The sequence below is a fragment of the Oryctolagus cuniculus genome, chromosome 20 (assembly GCF_051225735.1).
Source record: "Oryctolagus cuniculus isolate XC-2025 breed Fujian yellow rabbit chromosome 20, ASM5122573v1, whole genome shotgun sequence".
NCBI classification, from domain to species: Eukaryota; Metazoa; Chordata; class Mammalia; order Lagomorpha; family Leporidae; genus Oryctolagus; species Oryctolagus cuniculus.
In genome coordinates, this window is record NC_142886.1 from 20,596,288 (window position 1) to 20,621,825 (window position 25,538).

Genomic DNA, 25,538 nt, shown 5'->3' on the forward strand with positions numbered 1-25,538 from the left:
CCTACTAGTTTTGGGTTTTGTTTGCTGTAGTTTTTCTAGATCCTTGAGATGCACTGATAGCTCATTTATGTGGTGCCTTTCCAATTTCTTGATGTAGGCATCAATTTTTATAAACTTTCCTCTTAGCACTGCTTTTGCTGTATCCAACAAATTTTGATAAGTTGTATTGCCATTTTCATTTGTTTCTAGAGTTTTTTTTGATTTCTCTTTTGATTTCTTCTGTGACCCACTGCTCATTCAGAATCATGTTGTTCATTATGTGTTTGCATATGATGCAGAGATTCTTGATTTGTTGATTACCAGCTTCATTGCATTATGGTCTGAGAGGTTGCATGGTATGATTTAAATTTTTTTGAATTTGCTAAGACTTGATTTATGGCTTAGCATATGGTCAATCCTAGAGAAAGTTGTGTGCACCAGGGGAAATATGTGCACTCTGTGGTTGTGGGGTGGCAGGCTCTGTAGATATCTTCTAGGTCTGTTTGCTCTATAGTGTCAATTAGCTCTATTGTTTCCTTGTTGATTTTTCTGTCCAGTTGATCTGTACATTGCTGAAAAGGGAATATTGAAGTCCCCTGTTACTATTGTATTGGAGTCTATGTCTCCCTTTAAATTACTTAATAATTCTTTCAAATAGCAAGGCACCCTGTAATTAGGTGCATATACATTTTTAAAAAAGATTTTATTTATTTATTTGAGAGGTAGTATTATAGAAAGTGAGAGAGAGAGACAGAGAGAAAGGTCTTCCTTCCATTGGTCCACTCCCTAGATGACTGCAATGGCCGGAGCTGTGCTGATCTGAAGCCAGGAGCCAGGTCCTTCTTCCCAGTCTCCCATGTGGGTGCAGGGATCTGAGCACTTAGGCCATCTTCTACTGCTTTCCCAGGCCATAACAGAGACATGGATTGGAAGAGGGGCAGCTGAGACTAGAGCCGGCATCCATATGGGATGCCAGCACCACAGGGGGAGGGTTAACCTACTGCTCCATAGATCCGGCCCCCTAGGTGCATACACATTTATAATAGTCACGTCTTCATGTTGAATTGATCCTTTAATCATTATATAGTTTCCTTCTTGTCTCTTTTAATAGTTTTTGTGTTTACATCTATTTTGTCTGATATTAAGATGGCCACACTGGCTCTTTTTGGTTTCTGTTAGCATGGAATATCTTTTTCCATCCTTTCACTTTCAGTCTGCAAATGTATTTGTTGCTAAAATATGTTTCTTGTAGGCAGCAGATAGATGGGTTTTCTTTTTAAATCCATTCAGCCAGTCTGTGTCTTTTAACGGGGGAGTTGAGACCATTTACATTCAGTGTGATTATTGTTAAATACTGTATTTTCCCTGCCATGTTTCCTTAAGTAGAGCTATTTATGCATTTTGGATTTTGTTTGTACTTTTGCTGCGTCATTTTCTACATTCACCGTATTTTGTAGTGAAGTTCCTGTTTCTGTGTGCAGCACATCCTTGAGCCAGTGTTGTAGGGCTGGGTATGAAGAAACAAATACTTTCAATTTCTGTTTTTTTTTTTTGTGTGTGTGTGTGTGTGTGTAAAATCCTTATTTCTCCTTCATTCATAAATTATAGTTTTGCAGGGTAGAGTATTCTGTGTTGACAGGTCTTTTTTTTCTTTTAGGATTTGGAATATATCTCGCCATTGTCTCCTTGCCTGTAGGGTTTGCAATGAGAAGTCTGGGGTGAGTCTAATTGGATTACCTCTGAATATGATTTCTCATTTCTCTCTGGCACATGTTCTTTGTGTTTCACTGAGCTGAGTGTTGCCACAGTGTGTCATGGTGAATTCCTTTTCTGGTGGTGTCTTTGGGGAGTTCTGCATATTTCTTGTATTTGGACATCTCTTTTAATCTGCCTCTTGTGGAAGTTTTCTGATGTTATTTCATTAAGAAGGCCTTCTACTCCATTCTATCTTTGCACACCTTCTGGAATCCTATGACTGTACATTGCATTATTTGATAGAATCTTGTAGATATCCAACTGTGATTTTTAATTTTCTAATTTCTAATGTTTGGCTTGACTGCATTATTTCCAGAAGTTTGTCTTGCAGTTCTGATATTTGTTCTTCTATTTCATCTGTTTGATTTCTGAGAGATTCCATGGCATTTTTTATTTGGTCAAATGAATTTTTTATTTCCGCTTCTCTTTAGAATCTCAATTTCTTGGGATTGCTTTTCATTCAGATCTTGAATCTGTTTCTGATTGCTTTTAAGTAATCTGATAATTAATTTTCTGAATTCTTTTTCTGGCATGGCTTCAATTTCTTCTTCTTCAGCCTCCATTACTTAAGATTTAGATTGCTCCATTGGCAAATTCATAGATTCTTCCCTATTCTTATTCAAAATTTTGCTTTGTTCTTTGGCATTTCTGTTTGGTTCTGATTGGTTTGATATTTTTTTAAATTTTATTTGACAAATAGAGTTAGACAGTGAGAGAGAGAGAGAGAGAGAGACAGAGAGACAGAGAGACAGAGAGAAAGGTCTTCCTTCCATTGGTTCACCCCCCAAATGGCCGCTATAGCTGGAGCTATGCCGATCTGAAGCCAGAAGCCAAGTGCTTCCTCCTGGTCTCCCATGCGGGTGCAGGAGCCCAAGCACTTGGCCATCCTCCACTGCCTTCCCGGGTCACAGCAGAGAGCTGGACTGGAAGAGGAGCAACCCGGACTAGAACCTGGCACCCACATAGGATGCCGGTGCCGCATCTTGGAGGATTAACCAAATGAGCCATGGCGCCAGCCCCTGATTGGTTTGATTTTTACATTGATTTCCCTTTGTTATGAGCTGCTATGTGTCTGTGCCCGTAGCAAGTGGAAACACGCAGCTCCACCTCCCAGAGCTTTGTGAGGTGGTCCTTGCAGTTGCTGGGTTTGTGCGTGGGAGGCGCAAGCGGTAGCCGGCTGCCAATGCTCAAAAATGTAAACATTCCATAGGCCTCTCCCCACCAGCTATAGCTCTGGTTGGGGTGGGGAGGGGAAAGACACTGAAGGATGGTGGCATGTTCAACCTTTCTGCCCATCCCCCAGGATTTCTCCATCTTCCCACTAAGAGCATTGAGTGCTGTTCATTAAATCTCTCCATTTATCCATGTTTGCATCTCTGTGGGTTCGCAACCTCTCACCTGGTTCTCTGCAGGTGCTGTGGCTGTCTCCTCACTGGGTCTCCATGCTGTCCCCTTTATGCACTTCAGGAACCTCTCTATTTTCCCTGGCATGGCCTGGGCAATCTCTGGTGAATTCCTGAACCACTCTGTGTGACCTTTCCGTGATTCCGCCACCTGCCTGTATCCCCTCTGCTCATTAATTCTCTATTTTTTCCTGCATTACTTGGAGCATCCCATTTCTATACTGCCATCTTCCCTGACCCCAATTAATTCCCATAAATAAACCTTAAAAAAATGCTTGGGTCCAGTGCCGTGACTCACTTTGTTAATCCTCCGCCTGCAGCACCAGCATCCCATATGGGCTCCATGTTCTAGTCCCGGTTGCTCCTCTTCCAGTCCAGCTCTCTGCTGTGGCCTGGGAGGGCAGTGGAGGATGGCCCAAGTGCTTGGACCCCTGCACCTGCATGGGAGACCAGGGAGAAGTACCTGGCTCCTGGCTTCAGATTGGCACAGTGCTGGCCATAGCAACCATTTTGGAGTGAACCAACAGAAGGAAGACCTTTATCTCTGTCTCTCTCTCTCACTGTGTATAACTGTACCTGTCAAATAAAAAAAAACTTTATACAAGTGGCTGATGCTGTGGCATAGCAGGTAAAGCTGCCTCCTGTAGTCCCGGCATCCCATATGGGTGCCAGTTTGAGTCTTGGCTGCTCCACTTCTGAACTAGCTCTCTGCTATAGCCTGGGAAAGCAGTAGAAGATGATCCAACTTCTTGGGCTCCTGCACCCATGTGGGAGACCTGGAAGAAGCTCCTGGCTCCTGGCTTCACATCAGCACAGCTCCAGCCATTGAGGCCATTTGTGTAGTGAACCAGCAGATAGAAGAGCTCTTTCTCTCTGCCTCTCCTTCTCTCTGTGTGTAACTCTTTCAAATAAATAAATAAATAAATAAATATTTTTTTTAAAAAAGCTTTATACAAAAGTTTGGAATCCAAATCCTGGAATCCATATTCCACAGAATCCTGCCATTTCCAGAAATATCATTAGCTGCTTTTTTAGTCTGTAGTGACAGATAGGGGAGTGAGTAGAGTGCAAAAAGATGAGTAAAGTTAGAAACCACAGAAAGTCAGTCCTTACCATGTTGCTGGTCGTCAGTTTTAAATCGAACAGATATTAATAAATAGTCCTTGGGAATCCCTCTGTTATTTAGAGTCTTATCTGGGGAGCCATTATGATATTGTCTTGCTTATTAATAATTTTCAATATTAATAACCCTGTGGGTTCTTGCCACTTATTCATAGAAGAATTCTGAATACTGGCTCAAATAGAGCAGGCAACATGGTAAGTTTTAAGCTTTTATTCAGTGAGAGGAATACACATGAGAGTGAGGGCTTTATTTAGGAGAAAAAGAGAGGGCTAGATGCTAAGTTGGGTCCATACCAAGCAGAGAGCAGGCCAGGAGCAGAACAAGCATGCAGGCAAGAGAGCAGAGAACAGGTGGTATGAAGGCCATGCACTCATGGGAAAACAAGGGCAACAGGCCAGTGTTCACTTTTAATGAGGTGCTTGAATGCTATAATATCTGGAGGGATGTTTCCATTAGTTCAATAACCAGAAGCATTATGGAGTGACTTATCAATGGTGAATGACTTTTTTTTGAATGATTTCCTATTTGGTAGTTGAATAGTAGATATAAAATATCAGAAACATACTTGGAATAACCTGGGCTTAATATAAAGCAAGAGAGTAATATGAGGAAAAAATGAAGTCCATAGCACTTGGCATATATTAAGTGCCAAAGTATTTCAGGCTTTCCTTAAGTTCTATTATTGCCATTACCAAAATTTGGAGAAGTACATTTCAACTCTGGATGCAAAATGTATACCTTAAACTCAGAAAGATTACGACTTTTCCTGTAATCACAAAGTCAGCATGTGGTACTATAGAAACTCAGGGGGCCTGCTACACAAATATTTTCTTTTGTCCTCCATCTGTATTACTGAAAATGTTATGTTATATGCTTATTTGTTTTACACTAACAATAAAATATTTACATGGCAAAAACCCTGTATATAAGCAATTTGAAAAAATTCCATTCACTGTGAAAACCAGGGCAGACATGTACAAGCAAGATTTGCTGCTTGGCCGCGGCTCAATGGAGGGATTCCCAAGGACTATTTATTAATATCCTCTGCCTGCAGCACCGGCACACTGGGTTCTAGTCCCGGTCGGGTCCCAGTTCTGTCCCGTTTGCTCCTCTTCCAGTCCAGCTCTCTGCTGTGGCCTGGGAGTACAGTGGAGGATGGCCCAAGTCCTTGGGCCCTGCATCTGCATGGGAGACCAGGAGAAGCACCTGGCTCTGGGCTTTGGATCAGCACAGTGCACCGGCTGCAGCATGCTGGCCGCAGCAGCCATTGTGGGGTGAACCAACGGAAAAGGAAGACCTTTCTCTCTCTCTCTTTCTCTCACTGTCCATTCTGCCTGTCCAAAAAAAAAGAAAAAGAAAAAGAAAAAGAAAAGAAAATAGCAGAAGCAAATGTTAAAGAAATAGAGGAAATAGAGTTTTTTTAAAATTGAATCTAAGCATTCTGTTAGTTCCTGTAAAAGAATCAGAAATATTGCCAGACGTGAAAGGCAAGATAAGTTAAACATAGAAACTTTTTTCATTTCCTGGGTGATTTTATTTGAACATAATAACCTCAGAATCACAAAATAATGATTTAATTGCCAGTGTGATTAAATTATTTTTCCCAGTAAGTTCCAGGGTGATATCTTCCATACTAAGAATTCTGATACGTATTTCCTTCGATTCATTATTCTCAATTTGTTTTTAAAAGCATTCTCATTTTTATAACTTGTTTTTCTCACATAAGACTACCAAAAGTAAATGAACTAGAAAAAAATGATATGTGAAAACATTATAGGTACTGTCTTGTTTACATTACAAATATTCTGGCCCAATTACCAAATTATTAGTCCTATAGCAGGCCACTCAGTACCATGACCCTATCCTTTAGGAAATATAGTGTGCTAAATTCTCCCAGCTCTATAGACAACACAAGGACATTGCAGTGTTCCACAAAATGTCAACATGTTCTTCATTGGTAAAATGTTTTCCTGCCACTCACTGGAACATAAACACAGAATTTCCAAATAAATCAACTATGCTTCTCCACTTTCAATAGCAAGCTGGTGAAACATCTACTTGGTATCCAACAAGGACTTGCCATTGCACATCACAGTCACTGCAGGTTCCCCTTATACAAATGGAAACCACTGAACATGAGACACTATCCTGGATGTAAAAGTCACAAGGTCACCCAGGCATTCGTACCAACCATGTCTTCGTAAATCATTCCTGGTCGAGCATATTTACAGGCACTTCAAAACTCTGAACATTGCAGACACTGCCAATGTTGAGGTCTCAATTACTGTCAAAACACTTATCTTTAGCACATTCATGAGGGAACCTCAGTACAGCCATCTGAAAAGGTTCTCAATGACTTTGTCTTCTAATATCACACATTTGTGTAAAGATCTTCCCCTTTTATGGTTTGGACACAATCAATTGCTTCTAACAAATGATTATGGCTAACAGACTAAGATACTGTTTTCTGAGTTAGCGGCAGAGATTCAGTCTCATCTTCATAAAGTATTTGGCTTTTGTCAGGTGCTTGCTTGTTCTGTCAGGTAAGCTAGAGAGGCTTAAGTAGCAAGGAACTGAGGAAAATGTCTATTCCATTGCAAGGAAGGAAACAAGGCCCTTGGTGTGTAGCAACATTGGAGGAACTGAGTCATGTGACAACAGCTCAGATAAGTGGTATAATAGTTGAACCTTCCTTCATGAGCCTTTCTATGAACTATAGCTCCAGCCAAACAATGAATGAAATCTTATAGAGACCCTGAAATAACATGCCCAGACAAGCTGTGAACCAATTCTTGATAGAATAAGTGTGTGTTTTTAAAGTCGTGCCCTAAGTCTCATACAGAATAAATGTCAGTGCTTTTTAAGCAAGTAAATTTTGGAACAATTACACAGCCAAAACAACATCAATCTTGACTACAATATATGACATGCCCTGGAAACCTGAAAACACATGTTCTTTGATAAACTGAAACTTCCACTAAAATTAGTTTTCACTGCAGTGTTATTTAAGTTGTCTTGAAATAGCATGTGATCCTGGATACGGGAAAACATATAAATTAAACTCAAATTTGTGTTTTCAGAAAAAACTTAACTCTGTCATCTGTTCTATGTATCTCAAACATTATGCCCCTCCTATCTTTAATGTCATTCTTTAGATAAGTATTGCATTTCATTACAAACACGGCTGCTCTTCATATTTATTGATAAATTGGAATAGTATAAAATTATTTAAGAAGAATTGTTCCTTATAAAATCTATATCATTGTTGGTTTTAGCATTTAAAGTCATAAGAAAATGTGTGGATTTCCTCTTTCTCTGTCCATTCAATTTGACTCACTAAAGCCTTAGCAAGTAGGTCCATAGAAAGATTTTCATTTCTCACATTAAAGTCTTCCACAAGTTAGTGAATGCTCTATTGATCATTCAACTCTCCTTCTCTCTCATCATTCACCTCTCTCCCATCATTTTCTCTCCCCAAACTATTTAAATCTGTCCAAAATACCAAGTGTCATAAACAATATCATTTGACTCCCACTTAACATAAAATACACTTCAAATATATCATGGACTCTTTTCATATCCAGAAATCTATTACCTTCTTTCAAGAGTGATTTGATTTTCATTAATCATTGTAATGAACAAGAAATTCCATAACAAATTAGCAACTTAATACAGTAGTCCCAAGTCAGTGACTTAATATAATGAAATTTTGCTAATTTACCTTAAAAATGCAGATATTTATGAATTAGCAAGTTTTCTGGATGATTGTCTTAAAAATGGAGACTCAGGCTCCCATGGTCCTTTGGCATTATAGTGTGATCATTTTCTGAGCACTCAGGGACATGTGCTTCCAAGTGTAAGGGTTTGATAAGAAGAACAAAAGCTATTCTTTAAAATATGGGGACTATCAAGGCAATTTTGTGTTGTTCAGGACTTATTTACATTGCATCATCTAGATACAAGGAGGAGTGAAGGTATTAAATGGAGTGAAGCTGTGATCCGAGGAAATCGAAGACCACTAGATGGGGGTGAATACTGTACCACATTAAGTTTAATAACAAGCCTTTTTAAACTTTTATTTAATAAATATAAATTTCCAAAGTACAACTTTTGGATTATAGCGGCTTCCCCCCCACCATAACCTCCCTCCAACCCGCAACCCTCCCATCTCCCACTCCCTTTCCCATCACATTCTTCATCAAGATTCATTTTCAATTATCCTTATGTACAGAAGATCAACTTAGTATATACTAAGTAAAGATTTCAACAGTTTGCACCCACACAGAAACACAAAGTATAAAGTACTGATTGATTACTAGTTATAACATTAATTCACATAGTACAACACATTAAGGACAGAGGTCCTACATGGGGAGCACGTGCACAGTGACTCCTGTTGTTGATTTAACAATTGACACTCTTATTTATGAGTCAGTAATAACCGAGGCTTTTGTCATGAGCTGCCAAGGCTATGGAAGTCTCTTGAGTTCGCCAATTGTGATCTTATTTAGACAAGGCCATAGTCAAAGTGGAAGTTCTCTCCTCCCTTCAGAGAAAAGTACCTCCTTTCTTGATGGCCTGTTCTTTCCTCTAGGATCTCACTCACAGAGATCTTTCATTTAGGTCTTATTTTTTTTTGCCAGAATGTCTTGGCTTTCCATGCCTGAAATACTCTCATGGGCTCTTCAGCCAGATCCGAATGCCTTAAGGGCTGATTCTGAGGCCAGAGTGCTGCTAAGGACATCTGCCCTTCTATAAGTCTGCTGTGTATCCCGCTTCCCATGTTGGATCGTTCTCTCCTTTATAATTTTATCAGTTAGTATTAGCAGACACTAGTCTTGTTTATGTGACCCTTTTGACTCTTAGACATACCATTATGATCAATTGTGAACTCAAATTGATCACTTGGACTAGTGAGATGGCATTGGTACATGCCACCTTGATGGGATTGAATTGGAATCTCCAGGCACATTTCTCTTTTTTAATGTTTTTTTTTTGGCAGGCAGAGTGGACAGAGAGACAGAGAGAGACAGAGAGAAAGGTCTTCCTTTGCTGTTGGTTCACCGTCCAATGGCCGGCACACCGTGCTGATCCGATGGCAGGAGCCAGGTACTTATCCTGGTCTCCCACGGGGTGCAGGGCCCAAGGACCTGGGCCATCCTCCACTGCACTCCCTGGCCACAGCAGAGAGCTGGTCTGGAAGAGGGGCAACCGGGACAGAATCCGGCGCCCCAACTGGGACTAGAACCTGGTGTGCTGGTGCCGCAAGGCAGAGGATTAGCCTAGTGAGCCGCGGCGCCGGTCTCCAGGCACATTTCTAACTCTACCATTTGGGGCAATTCAGCTTGAGCTTTTCCCAAATTGTACATCTTATCCCTCTCTTATTCCCATTCTTACATTTAACAGAGATCACTTTTCAGTTAAATTTAAACACCTAAGAATAATTGTGTATTAATTATAGAGTTCAACCAATAGTATTAAGTAGAACAAAAAAATACTAAAAGGGATAAAGTATTAAGGTGTACATCAACAGTCAGGAGAAGGGCTGATTAAGTCATTGTTTCTCATAGTGTCCATTTCACTTCAACAGGTTTCCTTTTTGGTGCTCGGTCAGTTGTCACCAATCAGGGAGAACATATGGTATTTGTCCCTTTGGGACTGGCTTATTTCACTCAGCATGATGTGTTCCAGATTCCTCCATTTTGTCGCAAATGACCCGATTTCATTTTTTTTACTGCTGTATAGTATTCTAAAGAGTACATATCCTATAACTTCTTTATCCAGTCTACTGTTGATGAGCATTTAGGTTGATTCTATGTCTTAGCTATTGTGAATTGAGCTGCAATAAACATTAAGGTGCAGACAGCTTATTTTGTTTGCCAAATTAATTTCCTTTGGGTAAATTCCAAGGAGTGGGAAGACTGGGTTGTATGATAGGGTTATATTCAGGTTTCTGAGGAATCTCCAGACTGACTTCCATAGTGGCTTAACCAATTTTCATTCACACCAACAGTGGGTTAGTGTCCCTTTTTCCCCACATCCTCGCCAGCCTCTGTTGTTGGTAGATTTCTGTATGTGAGCCATTCTAACCAGGGTGGGGTGAAACCTCGTTGTGGTTTTGATCTGAATTTTCCTCATTGCTAGTGATCCTGAACATTTTTTCATGTGTCTGTTGGCCATTTGGATTTCCTCTTTTGAAAAATGTCTATTGAGGTCCTTGGCCCATCTCTTAAGTGGGTTGTTTGTTTTGTTGTTCTGAAGTTTCTTGATCTCTTTGTAGATTCTGGTTATTCATCCTTTATCAGTTGCATAGTTTGCAAATATTTTTTTCCCGTTCTGTTGTTTGCCTCTTCACTTTCCTGACTGTTTCTTTTGCCATACAGAAACTTCTCAATTTGATGCAATACCAATTGTTAATTTTGGCTTTGACCACCTGGCCTTCCGGAGTCTTTTCCAAGAAGTCTTTGCTGGTGCCTTTATCTTTTTTTTATCTTTTATTTAATGAATATAAATTTCCAAAGTACAACTCATGGGTTACAATGGCTTCCCCCCCCATACCGTCCCTCCCACCCACAACCCTCCCCTTTCCCACTCCCTCTCCCCTTCCATTCACATCAAGATTCATTTTCGATTATCTTAATATACAGCAGATCAGCTTAGTATACCTTAAGTAAGGATTTCAACAGCTTGCTCCCACACAGAAACATAAAGTGAAAAATAATAGATGATTTTTTTTAAATGATGATGAAATCAGATCAGACCTATTGTCATGTTTAATCCCAGTGAGAGTCAAGTTGGGAATTGATAATTTCTTTTTTTTTTTTTTTACAGAAGATCAGTTTAGTGTACATTAAGTAAAGATTTCAATCGTTTGCACCCCCATAGAAACACAAAGTGAAATATACTGTTTGAGTACTCGTTATAGCATTAAGCCTCAGTGTACAGCACATTAAGGACAGAGATCCTACATGAGGAGTAAGTGCACAGTGACTCCTGTTGTTGACTTTACAAATTGACACTCCTGTTTATGGCATCAGTAATCTCCCTATGCACCAGTCATGAGTTTCCAAGGCTATGGAAGCCCCTTGAGTTCTCCGACTCTTATCTTGTTTAGACAAGGTCATAGTCAAAGTGGAGGTTCTCTCCTCCCTTCAGAGAAAGGCACCTCCCTCTTTGAAGACCTGTTCTTTCCACTGGGATCTCACTCACAGAGATCTTTTTGCCAGAGTGTCTTGGCTTTCCATGCCTGAAATACTCTCATGGGCTTTTCAGCCAGATCCGAGAGCCTTTAGGGCTGATTCTGAGGCCAGAGTGCTATTTAGGACATCCGCCATTCTATGAGTCTGCTGAGTATCTCACTTCCCATGTTGGATCACTCTCCCCTTTATTTATTCTATCGGTTAGTGTTAGCAGATACTAGACTTGTTTATGTGCTCCCTTTGACTCTCAGTCCTTTCATTATGATCAATTGTGAACTGAAATTGATCACTTGGAATAGTGAGATGGCATTGGCACATGCCACCTTGATGGGATTGAATTGGAATCCCCTGGTATTTTTCCAACTCTACCAATTGGTCAAGTCAGCCCGAGCATGCCCCAAATTATACATCTCTTCCCTCTCTTATTCCCACTCTTATGTTTAACAGGGATCACATTTCAGTTAATTTTCAACACTTAAGAATAACTGTGTGATAATTACAGAATTAAACCAGTCATATTAAGTAGAACAGACAAAAAAAAATACTATGAGGGATAATGTATTAAGTTGTCCATTAGCAGTCAGGGCTATGCTGATCAAGACACCATTTCTCATAGTGTCCATTTCACTTCAGGAGGTTTCCTTTTTGGTGTTCAGTCAGTTGTCACCGATCAGGGAGAACATATGGTATTTGTCCCTTTGGGACTGGCTTACTTCACTCAGCATGATGTGTTCCAGATTCCTCCATTTTGTTGCAAATGACTGGATTTCATTGTTTCTTACTGCGGTATAGTATTCTAAAGAATACATATCCCATAATTTCTTTATCCAGTCTACCATTGATGGGCATTTAGGTTGGTTCCAGGTCTTGGCTATTGTGAATTGTGCTGCAATAAACATTAGGGTACAGACCGCTTTTTTGTTTATCAATTTAAACTCCTTTGGGTAAATTCCAAGGAGTGGGATGGCTGGGTCGAACAGTAGGGTTATATTCAGGTTTCTGAGGAATCTCCAGACTGATTTCCATAGTGGCTTGACCAGTTTGCATTCCCACCAACAGTGGGTTAGTGTCCCTTTTTCCCCACATCCTCGCCAGCATCTGTTGTTGGTAGATTTCTGTATGTGAGCCATTCTAACCGGGGTGAGGTGAAACCTCATTGTGGTTTTGATTTGCATTTCCCTGATTGCTAGTGATCCTGAACATTTTTTCATGTGCCTGTTGGCCATTTGGATTTCCTCTTTTGAAAAATGTCTATTGAAGTCCTTGGCCCATCTCTTAAGTGGGTTGTTGGTTTTGTTTTTGTGGAGTTTCTTGATCTCTTTGTAGATTCTGGTTATTAACCCTTTATCTGTTGCATAGTTTGCAAATATTTTTTCCCATTCTGTCGGTTGTCTCTTCACTCTCCTGACTGTTCCTTTTGCAGTACAGAAACTTCTCAATTTGATGCAATCCCAATAGTTGATTTTGGCTTTGACTGTCTGTGCCTCCCGGGTCTTTTCCAGAAATTCTTTGCCTGTGTCAATATCTTGAAGGGTTTCTCCAATGTTCTCTAATAACTTAATGGTGTCAGGACGTAGATTTAGGTCTTTAATCCACGTTGAGTGGATTTTTGTGTAAGGTGTAAGGTAGGGGTCTTGCTTCATGCTTCTGCACGTGGAAATCCAGTTTTCCCAGCACCATTTATTGAATAGACTGTCCTTGCTCCAGGAATTAGTTTTAGATCCTTGATCAAATATAAGTTGGCTGTAGATGTTTGGATTGATTTCTTGTGTCAATTCTGTTCCATAGGTCTATCCATCTGTTTCTGTACCAGTACCATGCTGTTTTGATTACAACTGCCCTGTAGTATGTCCTGAAGTCTGGTATTGTGATGCCTCCGGCTTTGTTTTTGTTGTACAAGATTGCTTTAGCTATTCGAGGTCTCTTGTGCCTCCATATGAATTTCAGCATCATTTTTTCTAGATCTGCGAAGAATGTCTTTGGTATCTTGATTGGTATTGCATTGAATCTATAAATTGCTTTTGGGAGAATGGACATTTTGATGATGTTGATTCTTCCAATCCATGAGCATGGAAGATTTTTCCATTTTTTGGTATCCTCTTCTATTTCTTTATTTAAGATTTTGTAATTTTCATCGTAGAGATCTTTAATGTCCTTGGTTAAGTTTATTCCAAGGTATTTGATTGTTTTTGTAGCTATTGTGAATGGGATTGTGTGGGGAGCAATCTGGACTAGACTAAGTTACTCGAATTAAGACTTATTCTATGCATCTGCTCTCCCACAACATGGCGCTGGGAGAGAAGTAAACAGCTTCCGCACAGCTGCCTCCAGTTCAACCAATAAACTGTAGGACTTGCTCCTGATTGGAGAGCAGCGTACTCGGCGTGTGGGCAGCCGAGTTAGGATTGGCGGAGGAGGACTATAAAGGAGGAGAGAGACGGCATGCACCGGGAACATCTATGGGGAACATCTAGCTGAAGGAACACCCGTGCAGCCCCCGAGAGAGCCGGCCGGCGGTGTGCCGCTCCCCTGCGGAAGTGGGGAATGTGGCCAGGGGGAACTGCCCTTCCACGGAGGTGGAAGGGATAGTAGCCAACCCGGGAAGAACCAGCAGCAAACCCGGGGAGGGCCGAGCAGACGAAAGAACAGCGCAGGGTCTTGTGTTGCTCCTCCACGAAGAGGGGGAGCGACATAATGGTGCCGTGACTCGGATATGAAGCCTAGGCAGGGTTTTGTGTCGTTCCTCCACGAAGAGGGGGAGCGACATAATGGTGCCGTGACTCGGATAGGAAACCTAGCTCGGATAGGAAACTTAGGAGGGAAGAAATGACTCGGATAGGAAACCTAGGACGGATAGGAAACTTAGGACGGATATGAAACTTAGGAGGGAAGAAACGGGAAGAACTGGGAAAATACCGGAGAGAGAGACTAGTAAATAGCTTAGGGAAAAGCCGGACGAAAAGGGTGCCGGAAGAAGCTATTGAAAGCCTAGGCATAGACTCGGATACGGACTACGGGGGGAAGCTGGGAGAAATCTCTAAGGTCGAAAGCGAAAGTGAAAGCTAGAACAAACAGACTTGGATGCGGACTGTGGGGAGAGGCCAGGAGAAATGAGGGAGGAGTATTGTTGGAAGAAAACTTAAGGAAACATACCGGGTAGAGAAAAGTGTTAGGGAAATTGAAGCCGCGGGGGGCAGGCCGAGGCGGATACGAAAGCCACTTTGGGATTCTCAAGTTAGCCCGGGAATAGGGGGCGAAAAGTTGAAACCAGAAGCTGAGACGCAAGCCAGATTGGGATCCGTCTGATTAGCCCGGGGAGCAAAGGACGGGAAGCCAAACCGTGGGGCGGAGACGTACGCTGGGTTGAATTCGCCAGGCTAGCCCGGGGAACTTAGATTGAATCCTAGTGGTGGACACGTAAGCTACGCTGTGTTACTCGCGGAAGCCGCCGCGTGCAGAGAGAGCACGGGGCGTGAGTAGATAGGGAACGGGGCTGCCGTAGGCCGTGGTGCAGACGCGAAGGGCGTGGAGACCGCGGAGCGCGCGAAGCCAAGCCGCGCAAAGCCGGGAAGCTGCGCAGATGAGAGAGGCGCGGGCTGAAGCGGCTCAGCCGGGAAGCCGCCGAGAAGTAGCCTCGGGGCGGGCAGCGGGAAGCTGCGGGGATAAGAGAAACAGAAGTTTAGAAGTAAAGTGAGAAAAATAGGAATGCTGGAAGATAGAAGTAAAATGGGAGAAATAGGAATGCCCGGAGATAGAGAAATAGAGAAATAAAAAGGCCTCCCTACAACACTGCAATGTGAGAGCTTGGATTCGGTCTGCCTAATCAAGTGAGGCGATGAGCACCTGCGGGCAGCTAGCAGCTTATGCGCCGCAGGTCACCGAAGACAGGCACGAATTAACATCAGTAAGGCTTCCCCACAATACAACAATATTAAGCTTGGATTCGGTCTGCCTGATTTAAGGCGGTAAGCGCCAGCAAGCAACTCGACCAGAGTATGAGCTGCAGGTCACCGAAGATAGGCACGAACCAACACTAATAAGTCTCCCCCACAAAAAGGCAATGAGAAGGCTTGGATTCGGTTTGCCTGATAGGTCTTGTAAGTCCCCTGCAGGCAGAGCAGAGCATGCGCTGCAGGGCACCGAACACAGGCACGCATCAGCGCCTAAAAACCTCCTCACAACATGGCGAAGAGAGGACCTGGATTCGGTTTTCCTGATTGATAGGACTTGTAAGAGCCTGTGGCAACTCTAGCAAGTAGAGCAGAGTGTGTGCCGCGGGACACCGAAGACAGGCGCGTATCAACGCTAAAAAATAAAAAGAAAGGGGGATCTGTGGGGAGCAATCCGGACTAGACTAAGTTACTCGAATTAAGACTTATTCTATGCATCTGCTCTCCCACAACATGGCGCTGGGAGAGAAGTAAACAGCTTCCGCACAGCTGCCTCCAGTTCAACCAATAAACTGTAGGACTTGCTCCTGATTGGAGAGCAGCGTACTCGGCGTGTGGGCAGCCGAGTTAGGATTGGCGGAGGAGGACTATAAAGGAGGAGAGAGACGGCATGCACCGGGAACATCTATGGGGAACATCTAGCTGAAGGAACACCCGTGCAGCCCCCGAGAGAGCCGGCCGGCGGTGTGCCGCTCCCCTGCGGAAGTGGGGAATGTGGCCAGGGGGAACTGCCCTTCCACGGAGGTGGAAGGGATAGTAGCCAACCCGGGAAGAACCAGCAGCAAACCCGGGGAGGGCCGAGCAGACGAAAGAACAGCGCAGGGTCTTGTGTTGCTCCTTCACGAAGAGGGGGAGCGACATAATGGTGCCGTGACTCGGATATGAAGCCTAGGCAGGGTTTAGTGTCGTTCCTCCACGAAGAGGGGGAGCGACAGGATTGATCTTAGCAGTTCTTTCTCAGTCATGGCATTGCTTGTGTATACAAAGGCTGTTGATTTTTGTGCATTGATTTTATATCCTGCCACTTTGCCAAACTCCTCTATGAGTTCCAATAGTCTCTTAGTAGAGTTCTTTGGATCCTCTAAGTAAAGAATCATATTGTCTGCAAAGAGGGATAGTTTGACTTCTTCCTTCTTGATTTGTATTCCTTTGATTTCTTTTTCTTGTCTGTTGGCTCTGGCTAAAACTTCCAGAACTATGTTAAATAGCAGTGGTGAGAGTGGGCAACCCTGCCTGGTGCCAGATTTCAGTAGAAATGCTTCCAACTTTTCCCCATTCAATAGGATGCTGGCTGTGGGTTTTTTATAAATTGCTTTGATTATATTGAGGAATGTTCCTTCTATACCCAATTTGCTTAGAGTTTTCATCATGAAAGGGTGTTGAATTTTATCAAATGCTTTCTCTGCATCAATTGAGATAATCATATGGTTTTTCTTCTGCAGTCTGTTAATGTGGTGAATCACATTGATTGATTTGCGAATGTTGAACCATCCCTGCATACCAGGGATGAATCCCACTTGGTCTGGGTGGATGATTTTCCTGATGTGTTGTTGTATTCTATTGGCCAGGATTTTATTGAGGATTTTTGCGTCTATGTTCATCAGGGATATTGGTCTGTAATTTTCTTTCAGTGCTGCATCTTTTTCCGGCTTAGGAATTAAGGTGATGCTGGCTTCATAGAAAGAATTTGGGAGGATTCCCTCTTTTTCGGTTGTTCTGAATAGTTTGAGAAGAAATGGGATTAGTTCTTCTTTAAATGTCTGGTAGAATTCAGCAGTGAATCCATCTGGTCCTGGGCTTTTCTTTGTTGGGAGGGCCTTTATTACTGTTTCAATTTCTGTTTCAGTTATGGGTCTATTTAGGTTTTCGATGTCTTCATGGTTCAATTTAGGTAGATTGCATGTGTCCAGGAATCTATCCATTTCTGATAGGTTTTCCTGTTTGCTGGCATACAGGTCCTTGTAGTAATTTCTGATGATTCTTTTTATTTCTGTGGTGTCTGTTGTTACATTCCCTTTTTCATCTCTGATTTTATTGATTTGGGTCTTTTCTCTTCTTTTTTTTTCGTTAGTTGGGCCAATGGGGTGTCAATTTTGTTTATTTTTTCAAAAAACCAGCTCCTCGTTTGGCTGATTTTTTGTAATGTTTTTCTTGATTCAATCCTGTTGATTTCTTCTCTGATTTTAATTATTTCTCTTCTCCTACTAGATTTGGGTCTGGTTTGCTGCAGTTTTTCTAGATCCTTGAGATGCGTTGAAAGCTCATCTATTTGGTGCCTTTCCAATTTCTTGATGTAGGCACCTATTGATATAAACTTTCCTCTTAACACTGCTTTTGCTGCGTCTCATAGTTTTGGTATGTTGTGCTGTTATCCTCATTTACTTCCAGAAAATTTTTGATTTCTCGTTTAATTTCTTCTATGACCCATTGTTTATTCAGGAGCATGTTGTTCGGTCTCCATGTGTTTGCATACTTTCTGGGGTTTCCTGAGTTGCTAATTTCCAGCTTCATCCCGCTGTGGTCTGAGAAGCTGCATGGTATGATTCTAATTCTTTTAAATTTGCTGAGACTTGCTTTATGGCCTAGTATGTGATCAATCCTAGAGAAGGTTCCATGCGCTGCTGAGAAGAATGTGAAGTCTGTAGATGTAGGGTTGAAAGTTCTGTAGATATCTGTTAGATCCATTTGGGCAATAGTGTCAATTAAATCTGCTGTTTCCTTGTTGATCTTCTGTCCGGATGATCTGTCTATTTCTGAGAGTGGAGTATTGAAGTCCCCCAGTACTATTGTATTGGAATCTAAATCTCCCTTTAAGTCCCTTAACATATCTTTTAAATAGACCGGTGCCCTGTAATTAGGTGCATATACATTGATAATTGTTATATCTTCTTGTTGAATTGAACCCTTAATCATTATATAGTGTCCCTCTTTGTCTCTCTTAACAGTTTTTGTGGTAAAGTTTATTTTGTCTGATATTAATATGGCTACACCTGCTTTTTTTTGGTTTCTGTTGGCATGGAATATCTTTTTCCAACCTTTCACTTTCAGTCTGCATGCCTCTTTGTTAGAGAGATGTGTTTCTTGTAGGCAACAAATAGTTGGGTTGTGTTCTTTGAGCCAGTCAGCCAAACGGTGTCTTTTAACTGAAGAATTCAGACCATTAATGTTCAATGTGACTATTGATACGTAGTGACTTTGCCCTGCCATTTTCCCGGAGATATTTTCTAGTATATGCTTTGAGCTTCCCATGCTCTTTTACTGGTAGGTGTTCTTCCTTTCCCTTCTTTCATATTGATGGCCGTGTTTCTGTGTTTCTGAGTGTAGCACATCTTTAAGTATCTTTTGCAGGGCTGGACGAGTGGCCACAAAGTCTTTCAATTTCTGTTTGCTATGAAAGGTCTTTATTTCACCTTCATTCACAAATGAGAGCTTGGCAGGATATAATATTCTGGGCTGGCAATTTTTCTCTCTTAGCACCTGGGCTATGTCTCGCCATTCCCTCCTAGCCTGTAGTGTTTCTGATGAGAAGTCAGCTGTGAGTCTGATTGGAGATCCTCTGAGAGTAATCTGACGTTTCTCTCTTGCACATTTTAGGATCTTTTCTTTATGTTTCACTGTGGTAAGTTTAATTACCACGTGTCGTGGTGAGGATCTCTTTTGGTCATGTTTATTGGGGGTTCTATGAGCTTCCTGTACTAGGATATCTCTGTCCTTCTCCAAACCTGGAAAGTTCTCTGCTAGTATCTCACTAAAAAGGCCTTCCAATCCTTTCTCTCTCTCCATGCCTTCAGGAACTCCTAGAACTCGAATGTTGGTTTTTTTAATAGTATCCTGTAGATTCCCAACACTATTTTTTAGGTTTCTAATTTCCTCTTCTTTTCTTTGGTTTGACTGTATGTTTTCCTGTGCTCTATCTTCTAAGTCCGATATTCTCTCTTCTGCTTCACCCATTCTGTTTTTAAGGCTTTCTAATGTGTTTGTCATTTGATCTATTGAGCTCTTCATTTCATTTTGATTTCTCTTCACTATAACACTTTCCTGTTCTACTAGTTTCTGAGTTTCATTTTGACTCTTCCTTAAAATTTCGTTTTCACGAGAGAGATTTTCAATCTTGTCCATTAAGGATTTCTGTAGTTCAAGGATTTGCTTTTGAAAACTTCTAAATGTTCTTATCATAAATTTTTTGAAATCCGTATCTTGCATTTCTTCTATCTCATCATCTTCATACTCTTGGCTTGGGGTGTTTTGCTTATTTGGAGGCATCATAGTGTCATCGTTGATCTTGCTCCCTCTATTTCTGTGTTTGTTACTCGGCATAGTTAATTCTTCTTGCGTCACTGTGCGTTTTTTTTTTTCTTTTTCTTTTTCTTTTTTTTTTTTTTTATACTGTGTCCGTGTTAAGTGGACTGCCTGCTGTTGGAGGAGCCTTGGAGGCTTGAGATGGGTGCGGCCTGAGAGCTCTGCCTGGTTCTTCCTGGTTAAGGGTGTGCAAAGGTGACACCCTCAGGTTATGCGTGGTAAATCTCTCTCTTTTTATTTATTTATTTATTTTATTTATTCAGGGGGTAAGTAACACCGCAGGGCACGGCTGTGCAGAATTGATGGTATTTAGCTTCCAGTCTTTGGCTCCTCTGGACTCCCACTGGGTTGCCTAGGCTACTGAATTGTAGTGACTCAGTTCCTTAGCTCTCCCCCATTGATATGTAAATCCAGAGAGGAGGCCTGCTCTTTGTCTCTTGGGAATTCTTCAAGCCTTGCAGCCTTGTAACCTTTGCAAGGTTAGGGGGAAGAGAAACCCCGAAGCTTTTTTTTTTTCCTTCTTTCCGGTAGTGAGTTTGCTGCACTTTCCGGCCCCCCTCTAGATTCTGACCCCCGTTTCCCCACCAATGTCTCGGGTTATTGAGCTCACCTCCCCTTCCAGCGCCGATGTGTGGACTCGGAGCCCTGAGCGTCCCAAGTCTCCCCGCTGTTGTCTGTGTGGCATGCACTCCCCTTGAAGCACTGGCGCGCAGACCCTGGGGCTTCTGTGGCTCGGTCCCGCGACTTGGCTTCCGCGCGGTGGGCGACCTTGTTCTCCCAGTAGGTCCTCCGATTCACGGCTGCTCCATCCAGAAGGGTTTCCCCTGCAATTTTTCCTGGTTCTTTTTTCTGCGGCTACCGTAACTCCCCTTTTATTAAACTAAATTTTCCCGGACTATCGGTGTGCGCCCTCACTATTCCGCCATCTTGGCTCCGCCCCCGGTGCCTTATCTTGCTGGGGGTCTCCAGTGTTCTCTAGTAATTTGGTGGTGTCGGGTCATAGATTTAGGTCTTTAATCCATGTTGAGTGGATTTTTGTGTAAGGTGAAAGGTAGGGGTCTTGCTTCATGCTTCTGCACATGGGAATCCAATATTCCCAGCACTATTTATTGAATAGACTGTCCTTGCTCCAGGAATTGGTTTTATATCCTTGATCAAATATAAGTTGGCTGTATGTTTGGATTGATTTCTGGTGTTTGTATTCTGTTCCATTGGTCTATCCATCTGATTCTGTACCAGTATCATGCTGTTTTAATTACAACTGCCCTGTAGTATGTTTTGAAATCTGGTATTGTGATGCCTCCAGCTTCCTTTTTGTTGTACAAGATTGCTTTAACTATTCTAGGTCTCCTGTGCCTCCATATGAGTTTCTGCATAATTTTTTTTCAAGATCTGAGAAGAAGGTCTTCGGTATCTTGATTGGTATTGCATTGAATCTATAAATTGCTTTTGGGAGAATGGACATTTTGATGATATTGATTCTTGCAATCCATGAGCATGGAAGATTTTTCCATTTCTTGGTATCCTCTTCTATTTCTTTCTTTAAGGTTTTGTAATTTTCATCATAGAGATCTTTAACATCCTTGGTTAAGTTTATTCCAAGGTATTTGATTGTTTTTGTAGCTATTGTGAATGGGATTGATCTTAGCAGTTCTTCCTCAGCCATGGCATTTTCTGTGTATACAAATGCTGTTGATTTTTGTGCATTGATTTTATACCCTGCTACTTTGCCAAACTCTTCTATGAGTTCCAATAGTCTCTTAGTATAGTTCTTTGGGTCACCTAAATAAAGAATCATATAATCTGCAAAGAGGGATAGTTTGAGTTCTTCCTTCCCAATTTGTATCCCTTTAATTTCTTTTGCTTGCCTAATAGCTCTGGCTAGAACCTCCAGAACTATATTGAATAGCAGTGGTGAGAGTGGGCATCCCTGCCTGGTGCCAGATTTCAGTGGAAATGCTTCCAACTTTTCCCCATTGAATAGGATGTTGGCTGTGGGTTTTTCATAGATTGCTTTGATTGTATTGAGGAATGTTTCTTCCAAACCCAGTTTGCTTAGAGTTTTCATCATGAACGGGTGTTGTATTTTATCAAATGCTTTCTCGGCATCTATTGAGATAATCATGTGGTTTTTCTTCTGCAGTCTGTTAATGTGGTGTATCACATTGATTGTCTTGCGCACATTAAACCATCCCTGCATACCAGAGATAAATCCCACTTGGTCTGGGTGGATGATCTTTCTGATGTGTTGTTGCATTCTATTGGCGAGAATTTTTTGAGGATTTTTGCATCTATGTTCATCAGGGATATTGGTCTGTAATTCTCTTTCAGTGCTGCATCTTTTTCAGGCTTAGGAATTAAGGTGATGCTGGCTTCATAGAAAGAATTTGGGAGGATTCCCTCTTCTTCGATTGTTCTGAATAGTTTGAGAAGAATTGGAGTTAGTTCTTCTTTAAATGTCTGGTAGAATTCAGCAGTGAATCCATCTGGTCCTGGGCTTTTCTTTGTTGGGAGGGCCTTTATTACTGTTTCAATTTCTGTCTCAGTTATGGGTCTGTTTATGGTTTTCTATGTCTTCCTGGTTCAATTTCGGTAGGTTGCATGTGTCCAGGAATCTATCCATTTCTGATAGGTTTTCCTGTTTGCTGGCATACAAGTCCTTGTAGTAATTTCTGATGATTCTTTTTATTTCTGTGGTGTCTGTTGTTACATTTCCTTTTTCATCTCTGATTTTATTGATTTGGGTCTTTTCTCTTCTTTTTTTTCGTTAGTTGGGCCAATGGTGTGTCAATTTTGTTTATTTTTTCAAAAAACCAGCTCCTCGTTTGGCTGATTTTTTGTAATGTTTTTCTTGATTCAATCCTGTTGATTTCTTCTCTGATTTTAATTATTTCTCTTCTCCTACTAGATTTGGGTCTGGTTTGCTGCAGTTTTTCTAGATCCTTGAGATGCGTTGAAAGCTCATCTATTTGGTGCCTTTCCAATTTCTTGATGTAGGCACCTATTGATATAAACTTTCCTCTTAACACTGCTTTTGCTGCGTCTCATAGTTTTGGTATGTTGTGCTGTTATCCTCATTTACTTCCAGAAAATTTTTGATTTCTCGTTTAATTTCTTCTATGACCCATTGTTTATTCAGGAGCATGTTGTTCGGTCTCCATGTGTTTGCATACTTTCTGGGGTTTCCTGAGTTGCTAATTTCCAGCTTCATCCCGCTGTGGTCTGAGAAGCTGCATGGTATGATTCTAATTCTTTTAAATTTGCTGAGACTTGCTTTATGGCCTAGTATGTGATCAATCCTAGAGAAGGTTCCATGCGCTGCTGAGAAGAATGTGAAGTCTGTAGATGTAGGGTTGAAAGTTCTGTAGATATCTGTTAGATCCATTTGGGCAATAGTGTCAATTAAATCTGCTGTTTCCTTGTTGATCTTCTGTCCGGATGATCTGTCTATTTCTGAGAGTGGAGTATTGAAGTCCCCCAGTACTATTGTATTGGAATCTAAATCTCCCTTTAAGTCCCTTAACATATCTTTTAAATAGACCGGTGCCCTGTAGTTAGGTGCATATACATTGATAATTGTTATATCTTCTTGTTGTATTGATCCCTTAATCATTATATAGTGTCCCTCTTTGTCTCTCTTAACAGTTTTTGTGGTAAAGTTTATTTTGTCTGATATTAAGATGGCTATGCCCGCTCTTTTTTCATTTCTGTTGGCATGGTATATATTTTTCCAGCCTTTTACTTTCAGTCTGTATGGATCTTTGTTGGAAAGATGTGTTTCTTGTAAGCAGCAAATAGATGGGTTTTGTTCCTTAACCCAGTCAGCCAATCGGTGTCTTTTAACTGAACAGTTCAGGCCATTAATGTTCAATATGACTAATGATAAGTGGTAACTTTGCCCTGCCATTTGCCAAAGATAAGTTCTGATATATGCTTTGAATTCCCTGTGATCTTTTGCTGTGAGGTTTCCTTCCTTTACCTTCTTTCATATTGATGACTGTGTTTCTGTGTTTCTGTGTGTAACACATCTTTAAGCATCTTTTGCAGGGCTGGACGAGTGGCAACAAATTCTTTCAATTTCTGTTTGCTATGAAAAGTCTTTATTTCACCTTCATTCACAAATGATAGCTTTGCAGGATATAATATTCTGGGCTGGCAGTTGTTCTCTCTTAGTACCTGGGCTATATCTCGCCATTCCCTCCTAGCTTGTAGAGTTTCTGATGAGAAGTCAGCTGTGAGTCTGATTGGAGATCCTCTGAGAGTAATCTGTCGTTTCTCTCTTGCACATTTTAGGATCTTTTCTTTATGTTTCACTGTGGAAAGTTTAATTACAACGTGTCGTGGTGAGGATCTCTTTTGGTCGTGTTTATTAGGGGTTCTGTGAGCTTCCTGTACTAGGATTTCTCTGTCCTTCTCCAAACCTGGGAAATTTTCTGCTAATATCTCACTAAAAAGGCCTTCTAATCCTTTCTCTCTCTCCATGCCTTCAGGAACTCCTAGAACCCGAATGTTGGGTTTTTTAATAGTATCCTGAAGATTCCTGACAATATGTTTTAGATTTCTAATTTCCTCTTCTTTTCTTTGGTCTGACTGTATCCTTTCCTGTTCTCTGTCTTCTAAGTCCGATATTCTCTCTTCTGCTTCACCCATTCTGTTTGTAAGGCTCTCTATTGTGTTTTTCATTTGATCTATTGAATTCTTCACTTCAGTCACTATCACAGTTTCCTGTTGTACTAGTTGTTTCATTTCATTTTGATTCCTTAATATTTCATTTTCACGAGAGAGATTTTCTATCTTGTCCATTAAGTATTTCTGTAGTTCAAGAATTTGTTTTTTAGAACTTCTTAATGTTCTTATCAATTTTTTGAGATCTGCTTCTTGCATTTCTTCTAACTCATCATCTTCATAATCTTGAATTGGGGTGTCTTTTTCATTTGGGGGCGTCATGGTGACTTCGTTGTTTTTATTGCCTTGGTTTTTGAGTTTGTTATTTGGCATATTGGAGATATTTGGTTTCTTCACTGTGGTGCTTTTTCTTGTTATACTATGACTCTAGATTAAGTGGACTGTCTGTTTTTGATGGAGCCTTAGAGGCTTGAGATGGCTGTTGCCTGAGAGCTCTGTTTGGTGTGCCAAAGGTGACACTCCCAGGTTAGGCGTGGTAGATCTCTCTCTCTCTCTTTCTCTCTTTTTTTGATTCAAAAGGGAAGTAATTCCACACAGCTGAATGAAGTTGGAGGTAGTTAGCAGGCAAATGATATACCCACAGGAGCCAGAGATCGGAAGCTCTTTCCCAAGGACCACACAGGGAATCTGTTCTGCCCTCAGGGTGGGCTCAAATTCTCCTTCAGTCTCCCACTGGGTTGCCAAAGTTATGGAATAATAGCGTCTCTGGAGAGTAATCACGTGAATTCCGTGAGTTCTCTCCCCCACCGTCTCTTTTTTCACAGTCTCAGTTCAGTAGCACCACAAATTTACTAGGTCCTAATCTCCTGTTAATTCGCCCTGTCCAGAGTCAGGTTTTTCTGCTAGGCTCAGGGCCGGTGCAGACCTGAGGTCGCTCTGCTTATGACGTATGTCCAAGGTGGCGCCTGCTCTTTGTCTTGCTCGCCCTTGAGAAGTGAGCGGAGAGAGAGAAACCCGTGTCCGTACCAGTCACCTTTTTTTTTTTTCTCTCTCTCTCTCTTCCAGTTAGCCTGGTGAACTTTCCCCCCCCAGGGGTCGTTCCCTCTATTCTCCTCTTTCCGCTTGCCTGGTCGGTGTCTCGGGCTATTGAGGTTCGGCTCACCTCGCGTTCCAGCGCTGGTGTGTTGAGTTTGCCGCTGGTGTC

At 41.6% G+C, this 25,538-nt stretch overlaps 1 long non-coding RNA gene across 2 annotated transcripts in view; it reads left to right on the plus strand.

Annotated features, from left to right (window-relative positions):
• The window catches only part of LOC103345158 (uncharacterized), a 143,719-nt gene that overhangs the window by 54,651 nt on the left and 63,530 nt on the right, over positions 1 to 25,538 (plus strand). Inside the window, exon 3 of one of the 2 annotated variants that reach the window (XR_016226545.1) lies at positions 1,637 to 1,812. The exons of the other annotated variant lie outside the window; for it this stretch is intronic. This is a non-coding gene — a long non-coding RNA (uncharacterized LOC103345158). Of the gene's footprint in view, positions 1 to 1,636; positions 1,813 to 25,538 lie in introns of those variants that run through there. 2 annotated transcript variants of the gene reach the window in all.